The sequence below is a fragment of the Dermochelys coriacea genome, chromosome 1 (genome assembly GCF_009764565.3).
Source record: "Dermochelys coriacea isolate rDerCor1 chromosome 1, rDerCor1.pri.v4, whole genome shotgun sequence".
In the NCBI taxonomy this organism is placed as follows: domain Eukaryota; kingdom Metazoa; phylum Chordata; order Testudines; family Dermochelyidae; genus Dermochelys; species Dermochelys coriacea.
In genome coordinates this window covers 4,596,652-4,615,523 of record NC_050068.2, presented here as the reverse complement: position 1 = coordinate 4,615,523, position 18,872 = coordinate 4,596,652, and the positions used below count along the sequence as shown (strand labels likewise).

General features: G+C 45.1%; 2 pseudogenes; both read right to left on the bottom strand.

The window, feature by feature from the left end:
* Positions 1–6,133: 6,133 nt before the first annotated feature.
* On the bottom strand, positions 6,134–7,101 carry LOC119857902 (annotated as a pseudogene).
* A 4,380-nt stretch (positions 7,102–11,481) lies between these two features.
* LOC119846990 lies at positions 11,482–12,492 on the bottom strand (annotated as a pseudogene).
* Positions 12,493–18,872: the final 6,380 nt, after the last annotated feature.

Genomic DNA, 18,872 nt, shown 5'->3' with positions numbered 1-18,872 from the left:
TGGGTTGATTAAATTGGGGTCCACTAAGGAAGCATGGATAGCCGACACTTGTGCTCCGGTGTCCCTGCACACGGTGACCTTCTTCCCGCCCACACTCACAGTTTCCCTCCACTCCAAGGGTATCTGGGAGGTATCTGTGCCTGAGGACCTCTGGGGTGATTCTGGTGTGATGAACTGTAATCTGTTGGGGTTCTTGGGGCAGTTGGTCTTTACATGCCCCGGCTCATTACATTGAAAACGTTGTCCAGCTGACGGGTCACTGGGGCAAGGTGGGTAGCTGGAGAACGGTGTGGCAGGATGATAAGGTGGCTGGAGGGTTCCTTGGGGGGTAGGTGGGGCCTTGGGCTGCCCCCGGTAGTAGGGGCTGGTCTGAAGTTGTCCCTTCTGGTATCCGCTCCAACTGCAACCAGTTTTTTTTCTGTTCTGCCACCTCCACCCATTTGGCTCCAATCTCCCCCACCTCGATTACAGTTTTGGGCTTCCCATCTAGGATGCATCTTTCTATTTCCTCAGGAACACGCTCTAGGAACTGCTCCATTTGCATTAGGAAGGGCAAATCTTCTGGAGATTTAACACTTGCTCCGGATATCCAGGCATCCCAATGTTTCACAATGTGGTAGGCATGTCGGGTAAATGACACATCTGGTTTCCACCTTAGGGCTCTGAACTGCCGATGGGAATGCTCAGGTGTTAGCCCCATTCTGACTCTCGCCTTGGTTTTAAACAGTTCATACTAGTTCATGCGTTCCTTAGGCATTTCAGCCGCCACCTCAGCTAAGGGTCCACTGAGCTGCGACCTCAGCTCTATCATGTATTGTTCTGTAGAGATGCTGTACCCAAAGCAGGCCCTTTCAAAGTTTTCTAAGAAGGCCTCGGTATCATCACCTGTCTTGTAGGTGGGTAAGTTTCTGGGATGGGAAGTGGTACCTGGAGAAGGATTTCTAGGGTTTGTTGGTATATTCTGCTGAGCCTTTGCCTTCTCCATCTACAGTGCATGCTTCCTCTCTTTTTCCTTCTCCTCCATCTCCATCCATCTGAGTTCTACCTGTCTTTTATGTTCCTTTTGTTTTTCCTCAGCCTCAAATCTGGCTAATTCCAGCTTTTGTTCAACCGTGGAGTCTGTCATCCTAACCTCTTTGTTTTTAACTAAATTTACACCCGAGAGTTAGAAAGAAAACAAAAAAAAACCTTGGCTTGTAAAATTTTGCTGTGCAGTAATATGATACTTATATTCTCTGATAGTGATTGTCAGCCTACAGAGAAATCCTAACAAACAAAGAAACAAAAAAAACCTAACAACTTTGTCTCCAGGCAAATATGCAGAAAACCCCTCTAGTTGCTGTTAGGTAAAAAACAAAACAAAACAAAACAAAAAACTTCAGGTCTGTGAAGACATGTGAATTTCCCTGCAGGAGGTTAACTATACTGCTATTAGGTAGAGAAAACTCCAGCTCACAGAAGACAATTCCCTTTTGTCCCTGCTCTGGCCCCAAAGCAGAGAAAAAAATAACTAACTGCTTTCAGTTTAACCTGCTTTCCAGCAGCCCAAAGGAAAAAAAAATCCTTTTCAAATCTGTGCTTCTGGTTCAAAAAAATCTTAATATGATTTCAAGTTGATCCCACTCTTACCACCATGTCAACGTTCCTTTCCCACTCTGAACTCTAGGGTACAGATGTGGGGACCTGCATAAAAACCTCCTAAGCTTACTTTTAACAGCTTAGGTTAAACCTTCCCCAAGGTACAAACTATTTTACTTTTTGCCCTTGGATTTTTGCTGCCACAACCAAACGTTTAACCGGTTTTATTTTATTAGGAAAGAGCCAATTTGGAAACATCTTTCCCCCCAAAATCCTCACCAAAACCTTGCACCCCCTTCCTGGGGAAGGTTTGATAAAAATCCTCACCAATTTGCATAGGTGACCACAGACCCAATCCCTTGGATCTTAAGAACAATGAAAAAGCAATCAGTTTCTTAAAAGAAGAATTTTAATAGAAGAAAAAGTAAAAAGAATCACCTCTGTAAAATCAGGATGGTAAATACCTTACAGGGTAATCAGATTCAAAACATAGAGAATCCCTCTAGGCAAAACCTTAAGTTACAAGAAAGACACAAAGACAGGAATATCCATTCCATTCAGCACAGTCTAATTTCTCAGCCATTTAAAGAAATCAGAATCTAACGCATCTCTAGCTCGATTACTTACTAAGTTCTAAGACTTCATTCCTGTTCTGTCCCTGGCAAAAGCCTCACACAGACAGACCCTTTGTTTCTCCCCCGCTCCAGCTTTGAAAGTATCTTGTCTCCTCATTGGTCCTTGTGGTCAGGTGCCAGCAAGGTTATCCTAGCTTCTTAATCCTTTACAGGTGAAAGGGTTTTTCCTCTGGCCAGGAGGGATTTTAAAGGTGTTTACCTTTCCCTTTATATTTATGACAAAGACCGTTCTATTCTTAATAGAAAATGGCATGACTCAAGCCCAGCTCCAAATGCCTGCTGCTAGCTCTCTGTTGGACCCAGACAGCCCCCCCATGCAGCAGCCCCCCAAATTGGTGATGATGGCAGTTTGGATGGAAGGTGTAAGGTCTATCTCCAGGACTAGAGTTGCTATCAGTGCTCATGGAATGGGTGGGGGTCAGGATCAGACTGAGGGGCAGGTCTCTGTTCAGCCAGGAAACACCCTCCAAATCTTTGCTTTCTTAAAGCATGTCCTGATTCTCCCTCTTACTGCCGAGCTGCAGGAGGGGCTCAGAATTTCCTCGTGAAAGGGGGCTGTGCTAATGACAGGTCTCATTACCAAGAGATGTTGGGAAATGTTTAGGTTCTCCACCCAGTGCCCCAAATCTGAGAGCTGAAATCTCTATAAGGTACTCAGCTATGACCTCAACTATTATAGTGTCCAAGTGCCTCTTAATCACTAACATATTTATCAAAACAACACCCCATGCAGTAGGGAAGTGCTATTAACAGCACTGTACAATGTAGCCCTATCTGTAGATGATGAATAAAAAATTCTAGTTATACTTTGAGGGTTGACAGGTTCTTGACTCAAGATCAGGCCCAGTATTATTAAAATTATTATATAGCTGGGGACTGTGACATGCACAGTTGCAACACTCGCACAACAGGAACTCTTTTATATTTACAAATAAATATTTATTAATGCATTTGGCAAAGTCACACACACACTGCAAGTCAGTAAGGTGGACAGAGATAATACAGAAAGTACATCTGAACATCCATACTCACACTATCCCTTGCAGAACAACCCGAAATGTTAGCCATCAACTTCTGGTCCCTCCCAAGGACTACATCGCTCTCTCCTACTGCTCTGATATGCTACTTTTCTAATATGTTATTCTGACATTACCATGTCTAATACATATTCAGTAGGGGTTTCATCCCTCTTCCTTATTTGTATTTCTTCCCTTTACCAATGTTAAGGTGTCCTTTTAAAGGTTAGTGTATTTATGATTTCACCCCATTATCATATATGTCATTTCGATGCCATGGCACTCTTGCAATTGGATGTTCCATCCCCAAACTTTGCAGAAGCTGGTGTCGGTTCATGTACTATGGTTGGCTGATGTCATCATGGACAAAATTCCCCCCTACACTCCACTTCCAGTTCCCCACAACTTATGAGTTACTGAAGTTTATATATACGCCAAAGTTTATAGGTCTCAAGCCTCATGCTAACTGCTGAAGGCAATGTTTTACATGATACAAGCCTGTAAATTCCTTGAATTACTGCTGATTATAATGAAGCAGAATATAATGCAAAGCAATGAATATAATAGACGTAAGCTGACCTGCTGGGCTACAGCAGATCCCAAGATCAGAAGGCATGTATTGTGATCACCTAGTCTGACCAATTCTAGAGCAAAAGCCAGAGACCTGTCCCACAATTGTCCTAAAGCAGAGCTGTTAGAACAGCATTTGTCTCCTCCTGCCTTGATTTAACAAGTTTCAGTGCTGGAGAATCTATCACGGCGATTGGTAAATTGTGGCAATGGCTAATTACACTCACTGTTAAAAAATTACACCTTAGTTCCAGTCTGAATTTGTCTAGCTTCAGCTTCCAGCCATTGGATCCTGTTATGACTTCTGCTGCTAGATTGAAGGGCCCGTTAAACATTTGTTCCTCATGCAGGTACTTACAGACAGTGACCCAAGTCACCCCTTCACCTTCTCTTCATTAAGGTTCTTGAGTGAGCTGTAGCTCACGAAAGATTATGCTCAAATAAATTTGTTAGTCTCTAAGGTGCCACAAGTCCTCCTTTTCTTTTTATCTATAAGGCAGTTTTTCTAACCCTTTAATCATTCTTGTGGTTCACTCCAATTTATCAACATACTTATTCAACTGTAGAGAGCAGAAGTAGACAGTGGGGAGGGATAGCTCAGTGGTTTGAGCATTGGCTGCTAAACCCAGGGTTGTGAGTTCAATCCTTGAGGGGGCCATTTAGGGATCTGGGGCAAAAATTGGGGATAGGTCCTGCTTTGAGCAAGGGGTTTGACTAGATGACCTCTTGAGGTCCCTTCCAACCCTGATATTCTATGATTCTATGACACAGGATCCCAGCAGTGCAAAATACAGAATAACCTCTCTACTCCTACTCAAGAGTCCCCTGGTTATATATCCTGGATTGCACTAGGTTTTTTAGATGAAACATCACACTGGGAGTTCATATTCAACTGATTATGACCCCCAAGTCTTTTTCAGAGTCACTGCTTCCCAGGATTGGGTCCCCCATCCAGTAAGGATGGCCTGCATCCCTTTTTCCTAGGCGTAAACATTTACAATGAGCCATATTAAAACACATGTGGCTGCGATACACAGGGAGAAAGTGAGTTGCCCAATGTCACAGAAGAATTCTGTGAGCGAGCTTGGACTCAAGACAGTTCTTCTGAATCCCAGGCTAGCTTTTTAACCACTGAACCATCCTTCCTCTCTGGGACTGGTGGTGTGGAGAGAGCAGCTGGCAGCTCAGCATGCTGAGATTACCAGAAACTCAGAGAATTAAACTTCTGTGACATCACCAAACAGGAACCCCCCAAAAATTCCTTTTCCAGACAATAACACTGAGTCATGCTTTCTCCTGAATCTATCGAGGGACAAATCCATCAGCCGGGGCACAGAGCGGGGTCACAGTGGACAAGCAACTCCACATGAGCTCCCAGTGTGATGCAAAATGAGCTATTCGCAAAAAGAAAAGGAGTACTTGTGGCACCTTAGAGACTAACAAATTTATTAGAGCATGCATCCGATGAAGTGAGCTGTAGCTCACGAAAGCTTATGCTCTAATAACTTTGTTAGTCTCTAAGGTGCCACAAGTACTCCTTTTCTTTTTGCGAATACAGACTAACACGGCTGCTACTCTGAAACCTGTGAAAATGAGCTATTGTGACCCGTCGGGATATAGGCCTGGCATTTGGTCCAGTGCATAAACCTGTCAAACTCCATCTTCAAACCAGCTAGATTGTTTGGCCCCCACTGTTCCTCTTGGGCAGCTGTTCCAGAGCTCCCTCCTCTGATGGTCAGAAATCTCCTTCTCCTTCCCACCCTCAGTTTGCTCCTAGTCAGTTTGTCCCCATTTGTTCTTGTGCAAGCACTATCCTCTAACTTCAGGATCTCATCTCCCTCCCCGGTGTTTACCACCACTCAGATCCCCACTCATCCTGCATTGTGGTAGGCTAAACCAGCCAAGCTCTTCATTCTTCTTGTAAGACAGCATCTCCATTGTGGTGACCATCCTAGGAGCCCTTCTCTGAAATTGTTCCAGTCTGAATTCTTCTTTCTGGAATATGAGTGACCAGAATTTTACAGTATGCCAGAGGAGGTGTGACGTTATTGACACAAACCTTTGACCGTATAGATCATTGTTGCAACCAAGGTCCTGTAGTGGCACCAAAATTGGACAAAGGAGGTCAAATAAGATGTATATAAAAAGGTTGTAATTTGCTGGTTATGATTATGCTGTCTGTGTGTGTATCATTTTGTATTTGAAGTTATCAATATTAGCTAGGTACTTGTATCTCAATGTGTTTGATTCTAAAAAGCATTAGTGAAGCATTTGGACAGCTTCTTGATTTTGTCTCCTGTTACGAGCGCTGGAGCTGGGTGATGAAATGATCCTTCACTTGATGAACACCCTGATTATCCTCGCACAAAGGTGTTTGCTTTTCAAACTGTACACAACTGGATTAATCAGGGGCGGGACTAGCAGGGAAATGTATCCCAGGAAAACCTGAAGTAAGGGAGAAGAGCCCTTTCCAAATCTGTGTATCAAAGACAGGCCGAGCTCTGGTATGTAGAAGAGCAGGACGGCACAGAGGTGGGAGATACAGGTGTTCAAGGCCCTGAGGCACTCTTTGGAGGGTGCGACACTCAGCACTGTTTTGAGGATCATTATGTAAGAGAGGAAGATGAGCAGCGAGTCCAACCCCATTGTTAGGAGTTTAGCTAACAAGCCATAGATGCTGTTGACACTGATATCTGAACAAGCCATCTTCATGACGTCCTGGAACAGGCAGTAGGAATGGGAGAGGACATTGGCGCAACAGTACTGGAACCGTTTCAGGAACAAGGGGAGTGGGAATACTATGGCCACTCCTCTTAGCAGCAACAGCAGTCCCATCTTGGGTATTCTCGGCAGGGTTAAGATGGAAGCATATCTCAGTGGTTACAAATCGCAATGAAGCGGTCAAAGGCCATCAACAAGAGCACGGAGGACTCAAAGCTTTGAAGCAAGTGGATGAAGAACAGCTGGGCAAAACAGGCATTGAGGCTGATCTCCTTAGAGTTAAACAAGTATATGCCCAGTATTGTTGGTATGGTGGCTATGGATATGCCAAGCTCTGTGACGGCCAACATGGAAAGGAAAATGTACATAAGCTCATGGAGGCTTGGTTCGGCTTTTATAGTGAACAGAATAACTGAATTTCCTACTATCGAAATAACATACATGAAGCAGAAGGGGATAGATATCCAGAGATGCATGTCTTCCTGCCCAGGTAGCCCAGTCAGAAGGAACACTGCAAATTGAAATTTGTTGTAATTGACAGCTGACATAATGTACTGTGAAAGTCTGGAGAGTTTTCAGCTTTCCTTCCTAAAAGGAAAAAGAACAGGAGACTAGATGATATTTAATGAAAAATCTTTCTGGTCTCAATGCAAGTGTAGAGATGCCCAGGAGCTCAAGGTAGATCAGCAAAAATATACTCTTGGATTTACACCAATGATAGGAAGATAGACATTGCCAGAATGGATCAGATCAAGCCCTGCAACAGGCAGCTATGAGATAACCTACTCCAAAAGAAAGTTTCCCCGAGACACACACTAGTTAGACATATTCTGTGGTGTAAATCAGGAAGGTGTATAGCTCTACTAAGACTTTTTTTAAAAAAAATCCTTCCTATTGTAATTGAATTTTTTGGTTACCCATAGAAACATCTAATCCCTCCTTGAATCCAGCTAAGGTTTTGGCCCCATCGTAATTTGGTAGCTGTGAGTTCCGCAGCATTTTTGACAATTGTGTAATTTTAAAATTATGACCTTCACACAGATACCCTTTCTGGACCTCCACTTCTGAGTGTGGTCCATTGTAGCTTGACATGTGGTAAACACACGGCAAATGCATGCTGAAAATGATCATATCCTGCATTGAAGCTATTTATAAATGTGTTTCGTTGCACCAGTAATAATATTATTTATTTTCCCCATTCCTGAGAGTCCAAATTATACCACTGCCTCTTTCCAGAACATGGCATTAATATTTAGGGATAGAATCTTAATTCAAAAATATTGATTCCAGATTTACATATGTAAATTCAATCAAAAGCAGGCTCTATTAACTTTCCCTTACAAAATCCTCCCGGAGATACACTCTGACCCCCAAGGATCCCTCCAAGGGAAGCTGAAGTTCTTTGCCTCTCCATTCTTGACTCAATCCAGAGAGGTCGATCATCCTACGGACTTCTCTTCATCCTCTCCCCATGCAACAGTCTGTAGATATCTGGTAAGTTACAAACCAACACAGACAGTTACTTTAGCTGGGTGAGAGAAGGATTGGTGTCACAAATGGGTGAATAGTACAAACACTGGTGTTCCACTAATGTGCAGTTGAGTGTACAAATTACTTCAGCCGTGCTCCTGTAACAGGTGATGAGTGTGAATTACTTACGACCACTATTACACTCCCCTTTCCTGAACCTCAATTCTACTCTTTGTTGAAATACTGACCAGTGGTTCTGCTCTCTCATGGCTTTTTCGAAAGTGTTGTACGGGTATTGCAGAGTTATTTTGTGCACATTCTTGAATGTAAATGTTAGAAACAGCTTCTGATCAGTTACCTGAAGACAGTATCATACAACTGTTCACTGAACAAAGAGTTAATAGCGCAACCATTGCAAACAGTATGTGGAGTACTTCTGAAACACTTTCTAAAGCCAAAGCCATTAAGCAGTAAAGTTATCAGTGCTCCTTTTTGCAGAGCTTCCAGTGACTCTACTGCTGGCTTTTTATATACAGGCATGTCATGAAAGTTTTCTTTGTAATATTGTCTTACAATGAAAAGTTTTGGTATAATATTTATACATCTGTACTTTAGTACACACATGACAATCACAGATGCTGAACCCACCCAGACCTGCTTAGCAAGCACAGTCGACCATTTGTAGCCCAGGGTCCAGTCTGAGGATGGAAGAATCATGGGATTCCACCCTGTGAAAGGGCAGGCTATAAGGCCTGACATCTGGCATTCATAGACCAGAGAGGGGGCAGAGATGCAGGTAGCCCTGTAACTCTTAGCGGTCTCTACAGAGCAGAAATGCTGGAGCATGCAGCCAGTGAGGAAATAGAAATATGCCCTAGCAGACCAGTTACCACAAAGCAACGCAGCTCTGAATTGCTGCATACACAATCAAGCCAGAGAGTAAACCCTTTGAAAATGCATTTGCTAATTAAATTTTCAGGAGCAAATAAACCTGAGGCAATTTGGGAACTAGTCACTGAAATTCCATGGGGTTTCTTCTCACTCAGCCCCTGGCAGTATCGGGCCCAGAACACATGGAACCTCTAGAAATGGGACCCCCTGTCACTGAGTCACCCCGACAGCCCAGCTGTGTCCTCTGCCTCTGCACGGAACATCTGCAAATGGAAACAGCTTCTAGCCTCTCCCCTTCACTTCACATTTTAAAGATATTCGCAAAAAGAAAAGGAGTACTTGTGGCACCTTAGAGACTAACAAATTTATTAGAGCATAAGCTTTCGTGAGCTACAGCTCAGAAGTGAGCTGTAGCTCACGAAAGCTTATGCTCTAATAAATTTGTTAGTCTCTAAGGTGCCACAAGTACTCCTTTTCTTTTTGCGAATACAGACTAACACGGCTGCTACTCTGAAACCTTTAAAGATATTGAAACCTGCCAACGTACCCAGTTCCTGCTGGAAGGGGAGCCACTGAGACCAGAGGTCTTCAGCCAAAGAACAAGGAGTCATCAGAGAGGATTCACAGGCATCAACTAGTATCTGTTCAGATAGGGAGGCAAGTGTCTTTATGAAGCATGCCTGCACATTTCCTCTGGGGGTCACGAGGTTACTACATGAGGGGTCACGAGCTGTCAGTCCCACCCCAAACCACGCTTTGCCTCCTGCATTTATAATGATGTTAAATATGTAAAAAAGTGCTTTTATTTATGGGGGGGGGGTTGCACACAGAGGCTTGCTGTGTGAAAGGGGTCACCAGTATAAAAGTTTGAGAACCACTGCTCTACAATATATATTTTTGAGATGGGGCAATCAGAACTGCATGCAGTATTCCAGATGTGGGCATCCCATGGATTGATACAATGGAACTATTTTGTTATCTACCCCTTTCCTAATGATTCCCAGCATTACATTCACTTTTTTGACTGCTGCTGCATAATTGAGCGGATATTTTCAGAGAATTATCCACAATGACTCCAAGATCTCTTTCTTGAATGGTAACAGCTAATTTAGACCCAATCATTTAATAAGTATAGTTGGGATTATGTTTTTCAACGTTTTCCAGTGTGCATTATTTTTCACCTATCAACACTGAATTTCATCTGCCATTTTGTTGCCAGTCACCCAGTTTTGCAAAATCCTTTTGTAGCTCTTCACAGTCTACCTGGGTCTTAACTACCTTTAGTAATTTTGTATCATCTGCAAATTTTGCCACCTCACAGATTATCCCTATTTCCAGATCATTTATGAATATTTTCAATAGGATTGGTCCCAGAACAGACCCCTGGGGGACACCACTATTTAGACCTCTCTCCCTTATTACCCTTTGTTTCCTATTTTTTAACAGTTATCAATCCATGAGTGCACCTTCCCTCTTAACCCATGGCAGTTTACCTTGTATGAGAGCCTTTGGTGAGGGACCGTGTCAAAGGCTTTCTGAAAATCTAAGTATATCCACTGGATCCCATTTGTCCACATGCTTGTTGACCCCCTCAAGGAATTTGAATAGATTGGTGAGGCATGATTTCCCTTTACTAACACCATGTTGAGTCTTCCCCAACAAATTATGTTAATCTATATGTCTGACAATAATGTTCTTTATTACAGTTTCATTCTGTTTGCCTGGTACTGAAGTCAGGCTTACAGGCCTGTAATTTCTGGGATCACATAACATCAATGCGATCGCTGAATCAGTGGATACCTATGGCCTACCTCTCTCCTGTTGCTCAGACATGCACATGCAGGATAAGCAAGACCATGCACATTATTAGAGCAGGTCAAGGTTCAGGCTTGTAGCAGTGATGGAATTAACTGCAGGATCAAATAAAGTCTCTGGAGTCCATCCACAGCTGGGATGGGTCATTCAGTGCTTTGTTCAGAGCTTCAGTGTAGCAAAGTTCCTCCAGAGGTAAGAAGCCGGAGAAACCTATATAATCAGGATATGAGCAGGTGTGCGGTGTGCTAAGCCATTAATGGAGGGGATGCCTGAATGGCTTCTCCTGTGCACCTTCATTAATCATGTCTCTGACTCCACACAGTCACAAGCCCCTTGGCTAAGGGCATAGGAAAAGGGCGAGTGACCGTGCCCCTTCAATAGCCCCTGTCCCCAGCTGGTGCAGCACTCATGGGTTATGCTGCACCCAGAGCTCTCAGGAGGGGCCAGGACTGCGACAGCAGAACAGCCCTGCAGCTTTTGCAATGTCTCTTGGATGTTGAGCCAGAGATGGGACAGTGACAGGACTGGTATAATGGGAAACAACATCCACATCCCTTCTCTTCATTGATTATTGAGAGGAACTGTGAGGTCGGAGCGGCCACTAAAACTCTTTATGAGCCAACATCCCACCGATCACCCGGCTCTCCACAGTCACTTTGTAAATGCTGATGCCTGCCTTGGTCTCCCTGCCCCAGTGCCTTGCCCTCCCTCACCATCCTTGTCCCCCCTCACCAGTCTTAGACCCCGTCTGAACCTCTCTACAGAATGGAGATCAGTAACTCAAGTCATCTCAGATGTAAGGGTCCAGAGTGGAAGAGGTGGCCCATGTTTTCGTCTTCAATGTCACTGGAGCCAGGTGGTGAACTGATGAACAGCCTGATTATTCTCACACAGAGGTGTTTGCTTTTCACGCTGTACACAATTGGGTTCATCAGTGGTGGGAAAAGCAGGGACATGTAGCCCAGGAGAATCTGAAGCAAGGGAGAAGAGTCCTTCCCAAATCTGTGTATCACAGACAAGCTGATCTCTGGTGTGTAGAAGAGCAGGAGGGCGCAGAGGTGGGAGACGCAGGTGTTCAGGGCCCTCAGGCACTCCGCGTGGGATGCGATGCTCAGCACTGTTTTGAGGATCATCACATAAGAGAGGAAAATAAGCAACGAGTCCAACCCCATCCGGAAGAATTTAGTAAACAATCCACAGATGCTGTTAACTGTGATATCCGAACAAGCCACCTTCATGACCTCTTGCTACAGGCAGTAGGAATGGGAGAGGACATTGGCATGGTATTATTGGAACCATTTCAGGAAAAAAGGAAGCAGAAAAATTAGGACCATCTCTCTTAGCACAGACACCAGTCTCATCTTGGCTATTCTCGGCAGGGTTAAGATGGAAACATATCTCAGCGGATTATGGATTGCGATGAAGTGGTCAAAGGCCATCAACAACAGCACAGAGGATTCAATGTATTGAAGCAAATGGATGAAGAAGAGCTGGGCTAAACAGGCATCCAGGCTGATCTCCCTAAAGTTAAACAAGTATATGCCCAGTATTGTCAGTATGGTGGTTATCAATATGCCAAGGTCTGTGATGGCCAACATGGAAAGGAAAATGTACATGGGCTCATGGAGGCTTCGATCTGTTTTTATATTGAACAGAATGACTGAATTTCATACTATTGAAATAACATACATGAAGCAGAAGGGGATAGAGATCCAGAGATGTGTATCTCCATGACCGGGTAGCCCAGAGAGAAGGAATATTACAGAATTTAATTTGGTGTCATTGACAGCAGACATAATGTACTGGGCAGGTGTGAGGACTTCTGAAATGTCCTTCCTAAAAGAAAAATAAGAGGAGATTAGATGATATTAGCAAGAAATCATTCTGCCTCAGTGCATGTCTACAGACTCCAAGAACTCAAGGTAGATAAGCAAAAACATACTGTTGGATTTACATGGATCGGATTAATCAGACTGGATCAGACTTGTAGTCCATCTCTCCCAGTAACCAGTGGCCATGCCCAGATGCTTCAGAGGAGGTGGAAGAAGCCCTGAAATAGGCAGCGATGAGATAAGCTGCTCCCCGGGAGTTTCCCCTGACACCCACTAGTTAGACATATTTGTGGTGTAAAACCATGGTGACCTTAGAAGATACAAACATAAGAATGCCACACTGGGTGAGAGAAAAGGTCCATCTAGCCCAGGATCTTGTCTTCGACAGTGGCTTATGCCAGGTGCCCCAGATGGAATGAACAGAACAGTCATCATCAAGTGATCCATCGTCCATGAATTTATGTAGGTCTCTTTTGAACCCTGTTATACCCTTCACACAGACAGCCTTTCTGGCCCTCCAATACTGAGTGTGGCCCCTTGTATCATGGCATGTGTGTAAATACATGGCAAGTACATGATAAAAACAGTCATTGTATTTATCTGTCCTGCACTGAAGCTATTTTTAAATGTTTTGTCATAAATATAAAGGGAAGGGTAATCACCTTTCTGTATACAGTGTTATAAAATCCATCCTGGCCAGAGGCAAAATCATTTCACCTGTAAAGGGTTAAGAAGGTAAGGTAACCTAGCTGGCACCTGACCCAAAATGGCCAATGAGGGGACAAGATACTTTCAAATCTGGATGTGGGGGAACAAAGCTTTTGGTCTATCTGTGTGATGCTTTTGCCTGGAATAGATAAGGAATGCAGCCTCACAATTCCTGTTAAGTTAGTAAGTAATCTAGCTAGAAATGCATTAGATTTCCTTTTGTTTAATGGCTGGTAAATAAGCTGTACTGGATAGAATGTATATTCCTGTTTTTGGGTCTTTTTGTAACTTAAGGTTTTGCCTAGAGTCATTCTCTATGTTTTAAATCTGATTACCCTGTAAGGTATTTACCATCCTGATTTTACAGAGGTGATTATTTTACCTTTTCTTTATTTAAAATTCTTCTTTTAAGAACCTGATTGATTTTTCATTGTTCTTAAGATCCAAAGGTTTGGGTCTGTGTTCACCAGTACCAGTTGGTGAGGATTCTTATCAATCCTTCCTCAAGAAAGAGGGTGTAGGGCTTGGGGAGATATTTTGGAGGAAAAAGAAAAGGAGTACTTGTGGCACCTTAGAGACTAACAAAGTTATTAGAGCATAAACTTTCGTGAGCTACAGCTCACTTCATCGGATGCATGAAGTGAGCTGTAGCTCACGAAAGCTTATGCTCTAATAAATTTGTTAGTCTCTAAGGTGCCACAAGTACTCCTTTTCTTTTTGCGAATACAGACTAACACGGCTGCTACTCTGAAACCTGTCATTTTGGAGGAAGACATCTCCAAGTGGGCTCTTTCCCTGTTCTTTGTTAAACGCTTGGTGGTGGCAGCATACTGTTCAAAAACAAGGCAAGGTTTGTACCTTGGGGAAGTTTTTAACCTAAGGTGGTAAGAATAAGCTTAGGGGGTCTTTCATGCAGGTTACCACATCTGTACCCTAGAGCTCAGAGTGGGGAAGGAACCTTGACCTGTGTTTTATATCTTCATTATATTAATTCTTTTTTTCTTCACTCCTGACAGTCCAGGTTATGCAACTACCTCTTTCCAGCATATAGGATAAATTCTTAGTGTCAGGTCCTTAATTCAATAATAGTAATATCAACAGCCTCACGCCAGACTTTCATGTGTAAATTCAACCAGAACCGGGCTTTATTAACTCACCCTTACAAAGGCTTCCAGCGATATACTCTGACCCCCAAGAATGCCTCCAAGAGAAGCTGAAGGGCTTTGCCTGGCCAGTGTTGACAGAATCCACAGACTTCGATCATCCTATAGGCTTCTCTTTATGCACCCGGGACCTGCATCCTCTCCCCATGCAACGGTCTGTAGATATTTGGAAAATTACAAGCTAACACAGACAGTTATTTCAGCTGAGTAGCAGAGGAGTTGGCATCACAAATGGGTCAATACTGAAAACCCTGGTATTGTACATATATCCACTTGAGTGTACAAGTTACTTCAGCATTGTCATGTAATTGGTGACTGGGGTCAATTACATACAACTATTATACCACTCCCCTTCCCTGCACCTCGGCTAAACGCTTTGCTGAAACACAAACCAGTGGTTCTGGTCTCTCATGACTTTCTAGAAAGTCTTGCACAAACCTTGCAGAGTTATTGAGTGCATGACTCTGAATGTAAGTGTTAGAAACATCTTCTAGTCAGTTACCAGGAGACAGTATTACACAACTGTTCACTGAACAAAGAGTTAATAGCACAAACCCATTGCAAACAGTATGTGGAGCACTTCTGAAACACTTTCTAAAGCCAAAGCTATTAAGCAGTAAAGTTACCCCTGCTCCTTCCTGCAGAGATTCTAACAATTCTGCTGCTGGCTTTCGATATACAGGCAAGACATAAAAGTTCAGTTTGTAATATTGTATTAAAAAGAATAGTTTTGGCATAACATTTACACTTCTGTATCTTAGTACACACATGTCAACCATAGGTGCTGAACCCGCTCGGACCTGCTCGGCAAGCACTGTTGACCCACAGTGTGCTGTAGCCCAGGGTCCAGTCTGAGGGTGGGCAAATGGAGGGATTCCATCCCATGAGCTGTCACTGACATTCCCTGGTGTCTCCTGTCACTCAGCCCATGGCAGGATTGGGCCCACAGCACAAGGCACCTCTGGAAATGGGAACCCTAGAGAAATCCTGACTCAGGGCATCAGGGTTTTAACACTCCAAGCTCCAGTATATGTGTAACTTGAATAACGCAATGAGCACCGTGGGAACATGCAGGGGAGGGGTGCCCAAGCTACCTAGTGCTGCCTGTCCTCCTGCCGCTCTTACAGAGTCACTCTGACAGCCCTGGGGAGTTCGTTGCAATGGCACAGAACATCTTCAAATTTAAATAGCTTGCAGCCTTTCCCCTTCATTTTGTATTGTAAAGATAGTGAAACCTGCCAGTCTGAGGGTGGGCAAATGGAGGGATTCCATCCCATGAGCTGTCACTGACATTCCCTGGTGTCTCCTGTCACTCAGCCCATGGCAGGATTGGGCCCACAGCACAAGGCACCTCTGGAAATGGGAACCCTAGAGAAATCCTGACTCAGGGCATCAGGGTTTTAACACTCCAAGCTCCAGTATATGTGTAACTTGAATAACGCAATGAGCACCGTGGGAACATGCAGGGGAGGGGTGCCCAAGCTACCTAGTGCTGCCTGTCCTCCTGCCGCTCTTACAGAGTCACTCTGACAGCCCTGGGGAGTTCGTTGCAATGGCACAGAACATCTTCAAATTTAAATAGCTTGCAGCCTTTCCCCTTCATTTTGTATTGTAAAGATAGTGAAACCTGCCAACGTACCCAGTTCCTGCTAGAAGGGGAGCTGCTGACACCAGAGCTTTTCACCCTAAAGGACAAGGAGTCATTGGAGCAGTTTCACAGGCAGCAGGCCGGATCTGTTCAGTTAGGGAGGCAGGTGTCTTTATGAAGTGTGCCTGCACATTTCCTTGGAGGCCACTTGCCCTCAGGGAGTCTCAGCTGCTTGGCTTCATGTGCACCAACTTTAACGCCCAATGGCAAAGTGCAGGAGGCCAAATCACAGGGCATGTGCAGTGATGCTACTTAATTAGACTGTAGTGTCAGCTCCGCAGCAGGTTCTATTCCTGGAATCCGGGCTGGTCATCACTGTTCATATGATTCTGATTAGTGACATGGCCACTTCGAGGGCGGCTGAATGGTAACAATGATGCCGTCACAGCTGTGATCTTGCTGAAATAAAATAAAATAGAGCAATAATATGGGGCCTGATTTCTCCCCGGCAGCCCCCTTTCCTGCATTACAAACCCAGGGTGCAGGCCAGGGAAGGGAAGGGAGATTCCAAAAGGCTCCCTTCATGGAAATTTCGCTCAGTTCTTTCCAGTAGGGGAGGACCCTTCTCTTCACCATGAGGAACAAGGAATAAGGAGGAGGATTTTGGAGGGGTATGTGGGAGTGTCCCGCGGATGCCAGGAGTTTCTGCACAGGCACCAGACTTGTGTTTCCAAGTCATTGCAAAGAATGGAGCAGCAGGCACAGGAGGCTCATCTTAGATAGTCTGGCTGGCAGAAAGCAGCTTCACACCTTGACCCTGTAACACACTGAGCACAGAGCACTGTGGTGACGGGGCCCAGGCTCACACGGGTTTCAGCAAAAGCTGCTTCCACAATGAACGGGCAAACAGACGGAAAGATGCTCTCGGAGACACAGGGAAACAAGGCTGGATCGGAGCCAGGGTGTAGCCTGGGTAGGCCTTGGAGGGCCAGGGTCCACCTATTTATCATCCAAGCCCAATCCACAAGCTGGGACTCACGATTCCAGCTTGGTGCCCAGCTGTATCCCTCTCCAGCTGGTGTGGAGCGCTGATTTCCTTGGTCTCTTGCCCCAAATGGGGTGTGCCTTGTGGGGGTGGGTTTGGGCCAATAGTGGATCAGCCACTAGTCCTGGGCCAACCGTGTCACCATGCTCTGTTCCACCCACCTGCCTCTCCTGTGGTGAAGTGAGGTGTGGATGTAGGGGATTGCCCCTCTCCCCACACCCGACTGCCGGAGAGTGGGTCGGGGCACTGGAATAGCACTGAGTTTAGGAGTGGGGCAAGCACAGCATCTCAGAATCACTGGGATGGGTGAAGCAGAATAAACCCCCACTGCCTGACCGCGTGCCCAGACCCCACTCCCCAAGAGGAGTGCTAGGTGGAAACACCTTCACCCTTGACCCTGCTTCCCCAGCAGGACAGGGCTGCAGAAGGAATGGAGAGGGAGCCTCAGTTTTCCTAGTTGAGCCAAGGCCACACAAAACTGTAATCTGCTTTTGGAGATGTGGCTTCTGAAAGCTGTTTCTCTAGCTTCAGAGCAAAGCCTGTCTAATTTAGCTTGTAGTGATATGTGAGCAGAACCGGATTAACTCTTCTGGGGGCCCAGGGCTATTAGAGTTTTTGGGGCTCCCTAGGCTCCATTGGACAAAGATGAGGGGTTCAGGGTGTGGGAGGGGACTGCGGGTTGAGGCAGGTGGGTGCAGGAGAGGGTGAGGGCTCCAACTGTGGGTGTGGGATCTGGGGTGGGTGTGAGGATGAGGTGTTTGGAGTGCAGGAGGGGGCTCATGGCTGGTGGTTGGTGTGGGGGTCTGGGAGGGAGTTAGGGTTCAGGGGATTGGGGTGCAGGGCCTGGGCAGGAGTAAGAGTGCACAAGGGGCTTAGGGCTGGGGTAGGGGGATGGGGTGCTAGGTGCTGACCTGGGGCAAGTCCCGTTTGGTGTGGGGGGGTGCAGGTGGGTCCACACAGCTCTGCGCTTGCCTGCAGGTACCAACCCCCACAGCTTCGGAAGTAGCTTCCTGATGCTTGTAGTGACACGGCTGTAATCGGGAGGTGGGGGACGGCAGCTCCCTGTCGTTCTTTCCCAGCTTCTGGGAAACAGAGGCTAGGGACTCCACACCTTCCCATCATGGCTAATAGCCATGGATGGACCCCTCCCCCGTGAATGTATGCAGTTCTTTTTTGAACCTTGTTATAGTCTTAGCCTTCACAACATCCTCTGGCAAGGAGTTCCACAGGCTCACTGTGTGTTGTGTGAAGAAATACTTCTTTTATTTGTTTTAAACATACTGCCTATTATTTTCATTTGGTGGCCCCTAGTTCTTGAGTTATGAGACATAGTAAACAACACTTCCTTCTTTACTTTCTCCACACCAGTCATGACTATACATTCCTCAATCATATCTCCCCTTAGTTGTCTCTTCTCCAAGAGGAAAATATACGTTTCCAAGTTATATTCTTTTGGGAAGCCAAAGAACTCTTGGGATCCATTTTAGTTTTCCTGTGTCTCTGAGACCATCTTCCAATCTGTTTGCCTCTTTCTTGTGGAAGGAGCATTTGCTGAAACCTGTGTGAGCCTGGCACCCAACCATTGTTCCTCTTTGGGGCTGAGTCATGTTTTCTCCTGACTCTACTGACGAACAAATCCATCGGCTAGGCCACAGAGCAGGGTCATATTGGACAAGCAACTCCACATGAGCTCCCAGTGTGACTCAAAATGGGCTAATGTGACCAATATGGACATAGGCCTGGAAAGACATCCTGGGTCAGTGTGCCTGGTCCTCTCCTATGGCAGGTGACACAGGCATATCATCCTATGAATAAGCCTGTTTAAGCAGGGTCTGAGTGA